Consider the following 8,052-nt stretch of genomic DNA (forward strand, 5'->3'; position numbering starts at 1 on the left):
ACTGGAGGATTCAGGGTAACCCCATCAAAAGCTCAGCTATGATGTTCTCTAGAAGAAAGGCCCGCATTAAAGAAGACACCTTGCTTTCTGGTAAAAATATTCCATGGCAATCAGAGACCAAATACCTTGGGGTATTACTGGACAAGAAACTCCTTTTTAGCAAACACATCCAGTGGCAGATTAAGGATAGTTGGGGAGGCCCCTAGGCAAATTATATTTGGGGCCCAAAAAAATCTTTAACCTGATTGTTTATCAGTTTCTTTTACAAGTTTACAAAGTTTTTTTTTATTTGCACTACACTCAAATAATGAAAACACGAAAAGTCACACTAAAAAGTTATTTTTGAAACAAACACCTCACTCTTACATGATTCAATAACAAATAAAGTTAAGGAGCAACCAGGCGAAATTTCCTATCTCGGCAATGCAATCAGTTTTCGTGACCTCGAAGCCGTCAACAGCGCCATGTGCCGACATTGGTAATGCGGTTTAATTTAAAGCGTAGATAGCGCGCACTGTTCAAAATACAAAATACGAAGCTTGTCAACTAGCGCCGACATTGGTATTGCAGCATTATTTAAAGCGTAGATAGTGCGTGCTGTTCAAAATACGTATTAAAATAATAATTGTTTTGAAAAAATTTTTCGCTTAAAATAATCAAGGTTTTTATGATGTTTACTGAAAACATTAATCTATTTTAGGGAAATGTCTTGTCTTGGGGGTTACCCAAAGCCTGGGGCCCCTAGGCACGTGACTCATTGCCTTAATGGGTAATCCGCTACTGAACACATCAATCTCATTTGCTCCAAGATTTTTAAAGTCATTGCTCAGCTCTACCCAAAGATCAACCGCAAGAGTAAACTGAACTTACAAAATAAATTACTACTTTACCATATGGCCATACGCCCAGCCATTGCCTACGCCTCACCAGCATAGTCACACCTCATGATCAAACATTTCAAAACTACAAAGAATCCAAAATAAATGCCTGAGGATGATCCTGGACGTCCATTGTTTATCAGAAATTCACAGATTCATCGCGAAACCGGCATTCCATACATTTCCTCCCTTCTCCAAGATCTCGCAGAAAAATTCTTCCTCAAGTCAAGTTCACATTCAAACCTACTGATCGCACAAGCTGTCAATTACAATGAAACAGATTACTACGAATATAAAATACCGAAGGCTATTCTACTCCCAATACAACTGTCCCCAGAGAGTGAGCTGAATTGCTCACAACAAGACAGAGATATTGAACATGACACAACTTACCAAATTTGGAATATCCAATTCATAAAAATAAATAAAATAAAATAAATTAAAAAGCACTTTGAAATTTTGAAAACATAGTTTTCCCTCAATGGGAATAAATATAAACATCAACAAGACAAAATACATGATCATCAGCAAACATCCAGCTTCATCAATGAAACTGATACTCAATGGGAAAAATATTGATCAAGTGTCAAGATATAAATATCTTGGTTGCTGGCTTAATGAACGGTGGGATCCAGAAATAGATATAAAAACAAGGATTGAAGTTGCACGGCAGTCCTTCATGAAAATGAGAACACTATTCTGCAATAAAGACCTAAACATGGAAGTCAGATGCCGAATGCTGAAATGCTACGTATGGTCTATTCTGCTCTATGGAGTTGAAACATGGACATTGAAGGCGACAACCATCAAGAAAATCGAAGCCTTTGAGATGTGGCTATACAGAAGAATGCTAAAGATATCATGGACAGAAAAAATTACCAATGAAGATGTCTTAAAATCCATTGGCAAAGCTAAACATCTTGTACAAATAATCAAGAAACGAAAAACATCATATCTTGGCCACATCATGAGAAACAGCAAATACCAACTTCTACAAACTATTTTGGTAGGAAGAATTGGTGGCAAAGGAACTAGAGGAAGAAAAAGAATATTATGGTTTGACAACATCAAGACATGGACAGGAAAGAGCAGTGCACAACTGCTCAGATTAGCACAAGAGCGCAGTTTGTTCGCCAAGATGGTCGCTGACCTTTGATAGAAGATAGCACAATAAGAAGTTTTCCCTCTTCTGTTCCTCTATTTGTTCAACCAATTTCGTTCAAATTTGGATTAGAATTATTTCTTACACCCTTATGCTTCTATGAGAATTTCATCCTTACCGGACAAAAACGGAGGAGAATTCGCGTTCTTCGCAGATTTGCCCTATATTTGGAACATAGCGAGCTGTAAGGACAGGAGAAGGGGGGGGGTATCAGATGAGATGTTTTTTACACACACACACACACACACACACACACACACACACACACACACACACACACAGAAGGGGGGGGGTATCAGATGAGATGTTTTTTACACACACACACACACACACACACACACACACACACACACACACACACACACACACACACACACACACACACACACACACACACACACACACACACACACACACACACACACACACCAATACTGTTTATTAGCAACACAGTTAATAATAGTCACTAAAAGTATACAGATTTCCAGTAACTTGACCATTGCATGCATTACTGTATCATCATCATCATCATCATCATCAGTTGCATCAGTCTTGGGACTGGTAGCTCAGCAGCAATTTCCTCTATTCCGCTCTATCATTGGCTTTCTTCTCCTGGTAACTCCTCAAGCCCGTGCTGTCTTTGACTTGGTCGAGAAAGCTTTTCCCTGGTCCGCCTCTTCTTCTTTTCCCCTCTATTTTGCCTTCAGTTATTCTTTTCACAAGTCCATCATGTCGAAGTATATGTCCAAACCACCTATCCCTTCTCATTTTGATCGATTTTATTAGAGTTCTTCTTTCGTTTATCTCTCTCAGGACTTGTTCGTTTGATTTTTTTCTGTCCATTTTATTTTGCTCATGCGGCGCCAGCACCACATTTCAAAAGCCTCCAATCTTCTTACATCTTCTCTGTCTAGAATCCAGGTTTCACATCCATACAGTACAATGCTCCATATCAATGTCTTTACTAATTTTTTTTTTTCAATTGTAAGTTGAGATTTCCTGTTAAAATGCTTTTCATCTTAGAGAATTGGGCTTTTGCGTTGTTTATTCTTGATCTTATGTCTTCTCTTGTTCTGCCATCTTCTGTTATTAGGCTTCCTAAATATTTAAAGCTTATCACTTGTTTTATTTGTTCCCCGCTGATGTCTATATGCTCTATATTGATAGGGATTTTGCCTGTAACAATTATTTGAGTCTTATCTGTGTTGACTTTCATTTTATATTTTTCAAGGTTATTATTTAGTAATTCTAGCATTGTTTTTAACGTTCTTCTGTTTTCTGCTACAAGGGCTATGTCATCAGCAAATATTATACACATGATTTGCTCACCATTTATCTTTATTGCACTATTTATTTTATCTTTAGTTTCCTGAATGGCCTTTTCAATATATAAATTAAATAAAAGTGGTGAAAGTATACATCCTTGTCTTACTCCACTCCTGATATTTATTATTTTCTCCTTATCATTGATTTTAATCCGTCCATTTTGATAAATTATTTTGATAAATTTGATAAATTATTTTCCTATCCCTCAAATCTATGCGATATTAGTTAGACAATTTAGGAGTATTTGCTGGTTTACTGTATCAAACGCTTTCTCTAAATCAAAGAAGTAAATGTAAATATTTTGACTAAGGTCTAATCTTCTCTCTATTACATTACTGTATAGCGCTTTGTAAATAAACAAGTTTTGCTAAAGTCCATGCTGAACACATCCTCTTCTATTTGCTTGGGTCCAAAGCATGGACATTTATTCTTCTTGATACACGAGTCGATCTGAGGTAGGATAGAGCGCTGGAGACAGATTTTCGGGCCACTACGCGTCGTATGTGTAATCATCCCCCCCCCCCCCTCCTAGACTCTCTCTCTCTCTCTCTCTCTCTCTCTCTCTCTCTCTCTCTCTCTCTCTCTCTCTCTCTCTCTCTCTCTATCTATCTATCTAAAATTTCAATGTCTCGACGACTCTTGATAATGATATGAGAAAAAATAATATGAACATATTAGACTCAATTAATTGCTATTTACAAAGCAGATTTGAACAGTTATTAGAGACTACAGAACGAGTGCTAAAAAAAAAATGTAAGGTTGTTTCGTGTGAAACATTGTCATTGTATTATATCTGTTCACTGCGTATGCTTTCAGCCCGGTTGTCTATTTTGGGAGATGAAAAAAAAAAAAACTGTTTCTGGTAGAGAGGAGAAGAGAGAAAAAAAACAAAAAAACTTGCGCCTGTTGCAGGGATTAAATAACTTTCAGTTGAAAGGCCTTTATAAAGATTCTTCCCAGTATTCCACATCTTTTCAATGAAGGAGCGTTGTCGTTGCCTGCTGAGCTACAGAAGCCTGCGTAAAATTATGAGACAATAAGTCATGTCGAAGCCAAATATTTCAGCATAATCTCTGGTCCGAAATAATAAATTAGATCATGACCTCGTAACTGAATAATTGGTAACAAATAAAACATAACTCGAGTATTCCTACCGAAGCTCACTGATGATATTATTATCAAAAAAGGTGGCGTGGAAACTCTATCAACAACAAGCTTTTTTCAAGGAGATTCTTAGGATCAGGGGCGACTCGTGCATAGGAACTACGGAACTGCAGCACCCACAATTTTTCTCGATATATAAATCTATTTATTAATTTATTTATATTTGCTGGTAATATTTAATTTTATCATCAACAATCCTATACAATTCTCTTATTTTATATAAAAAATAGTAAAAATCCATCTTGTAGCACTTAGGAGGGCGAAGGACGCTAGCAGCACTGTATTTACCACAGTGTCATATTGCTACGCGCGCAAGCATATGACGGCATAGTGAGATGCGAGTTATTAGCGTAATGCGGCACTGTCCGTCGCGAAGTTCCACTGTTGTTTATATCCAGTTTGCTCCAGTAGTAGAGTGTTCGTAGTGCTTATCGTGTTTACTCCGTCTCTTCAAATATTTGGACATTATAATTAAAGGATTTAATTGTAATGTCTAAAAATTGTAAATCCATTCCTTTAATTACAATTCAAGGAATGGATTTTATTTTAAATAATTTTGAATTATACTAAACTGTATAATTTTATCGATAATAAACAATATTTTTTTCATGAAGCAAAACAAGAATATATTTTATTTTTAAGTAATTTTGAATTATACCAAACTGTATAATTTTATAGATAATAGACAATATTTTTTCATGTTTAATTTTTTTTTTAATTTTTACCATAATTTTGATATTTTATCCAAACACGTATACACTGTACTTACAGTGTGTATGTATATTTCGAAAGCTGCAGCACCCCCACGATTTCAAGCCACGAGCCGCCAATGCTTAGGATTCAGTACGAGGGCGGTCTGAAAAGTTCTCGACCTCCACCATAGATGGTGGCACTATCAGCAAGATTTTTTTTTTTCTAAAGTTGGTACATCTGTCGTAAGCATACATGTGAAATTGCAAATCATTCTATCAAGTAGTTTGTTTTATACAGCTGTCTGAAGCAAAATGTTGTCTGTATCCCTTGAAATGGATAAAATTAAGTATTTTACAAAATTCTTTGTAAAAGAAGGTTTAACGTCAAAAGTACTTCATTCGAAGTTCATAAAAGTTTATGGGCACTTTTCTCCTTCGTTTTCGACAATTAAGAAATGGGCTCCCGAGTTCAAATGTGACCATACCAGCCTTGAAGATAATCCACGTGAAGGACGTCCAAAAAGTGTAACAAAACCACAAATCATTGATCAGGTGCACGATATGGTATTGGATGACCAGCAGGTCAAAGTTCGTGAAATTGCTGACTATAGGCATTTCAAAAGAGTGTACTGGATATATTTTGCATGAAGAATTGCATACGAAAAAGCTTTGCGCAAGATGGGTGCTGGTCTTGCTCACAGCAGATCAAAAACGCACTCGCATGAAAATCCCTGAACAGTGCTTGGAGCGTTTTAACAAGAATAAAACTGAGTTTGGCGTCGATTTATTACTATGGATGAGACTTGGATTCAGAATCGACACCAGAATCGAAACAGCAGTCAAATGAATGGACATTTGACTCATGTCAAATACAATGTCTTTACCATGTCACCATATACAAGCCTATCGTCCAAGTTCCTCTAGCCGTTGTTCAGCGCCAAAAAAGACAAAGTCGGTTCCATAAGCAGGAAAGGTCATGGAATCGATGTTTTGGTATGCTAAAGGCATTTTCTCTTCTGGGTAAAAATAATAACCGCGGAATATTATTCCGATCTTTTAACCAGACTAGACCAAAAAATTTGAGAAAAGACTCGGTTTGCAGAAGAAAAAAATTATCTTTCATCAGGACAATGCACCTGCTCACAAAAGTGTTTTAGCAATGGGAAAATTAAGGGATCTGCACTATGAATTGTTGGAACATCCACCTTATTCTCGAGATTTAGCTCCCTCTGACTTTTATCTCTTCCCAAAACTAAAACTCTTTCTCGCTGGTCAGCGTTTTTCTTCGAATCAAGAGGTGATTGCAGATGCAGAGGGGTATTTTGCAGATCTTACTGAGAACCAGTGCATAGGACGGGATAATGGCGTGGAGCACCTCTTGATTAGTCTTAAGGGAGATTATATGGAAAAATAAAAATAATTTTGAAATTATGAATTCGTTTTTTCATTGTTAGCCGAGAACTTTTCAGACCACCCTCGTAAACGCTGTCATCTTCTGTGTTGCAAGGTGTAGCTGAAACGCGTCTCCTATAACCAGGGGGGTGTGCTAGTAAATTTTTAACAAGAGGCTCGCTATTTCTTTTTTTTTTTTTTTTTTTTTTTTTTAAACACGGCGGGTTTTCCCCTTGTGAGAATTACAAGCTCCTGAATGTATAAATGAATTTTATTATCAATATTAACGCCTTAATTTTACCTGAGCCGCTTCTTCTTAGGGTATTGACCTTATTAGGTTCACGACAATTCTGAAAATTTTTACCTCAAGAAGAAGCGGCCCAGGCAAAATTAAGCCGTTTTCGTTGAAAAATAATATTCCTGTAAAATTGCTAGAGGAGATAATCTCTACACCAACTGCCACGTAGGGAAGGGGTAGAGGAAAGAAGCACAAAGGGTGCCAAAATAAGCCCGTGCTTTGTTGGCTTTACCATGTCACCTTATATACAAGCCTATCGTCCAAGTTCCGCTAGCCATTGTGGTTTGAAGTGCCAGCTCTAGTTTATAGCCATTGTCGGTTTAACAACCGGCTCTCAAGAGTCGGCTCCAGAGCACCGCTGATTTTAATATACAGATCAAGATAGATTGCGCTGATTATCTTCCAGTTTACTGCGTTACATTGTTCACGTAGAGCTTTTAATAAGCATAACGACGAATGAAATACTTCCAAAAATGAAATAAAATTAAAGTAATAAAATAATCGTCTGACATATTTTAAATCATATGCGTGACTGCTTTTAGACTATTTTTTAACTGTCGTGTGTCCAACTTTTTTTTTAACGTGGAACGCGAAGATGTAAAATATATTAAAGGATATTGCCAAAAAAAATTTTTTTTTGTGACATGCTTTCCGATTCCAGGATCTCTCTCTCTCTCTCTCTCTCTCTCTCTCTCTCTCTCTCTCTCTCTCATAGGTCCTCCTTTCTCTACTTGATAGTACGTGTTTGAAGAACCGATAGCGCCCTAGAAAGCTATCTTCGGAATCCGAATATATTACAAAGCAAGCAAATTTTTCATATAATTGTATGAAAATAATTCTCCTTATCAATGATAAGGAGAAAAAGTTCTATACGCAAATAATGAAGGATGTTATGAGCCCGGGGAAAGGCTAACTTCGGGTCTTTCCATTATTTCGCCAAGTATATTAGATGGGATGCAGAGTATAGAACTGGTGGCGATATTTGGAGGAGGTGGAGGAGATGAAATATTTGGCGCTTGTGGTGGATATAGACTTGAAATTTCGTGGACATTTTGCCAAAATTGTGAGGACGACACAGCGGATTATGGGAATGATGTGGAAAACACTGGCATGTAGAAGTAAGGATGTTTTGATTCACTG

Source organism: Typopeltis vanoorti, chromosome 4 (genome assembly GCF_054136105.1).
Source record: "Typopeltis vanoorti isolate ZY-2024b chromosome 4, IOZ_Tvanoo_1.0, whole genome shotgun sequence".
Classification (NCBI taxonomy): Eukaryota; Metazoa; Arthropoda; class Arachnida; order Uropygi; family Thelyphonidae; genus Typopeltis; species Typopeltis vanoorti.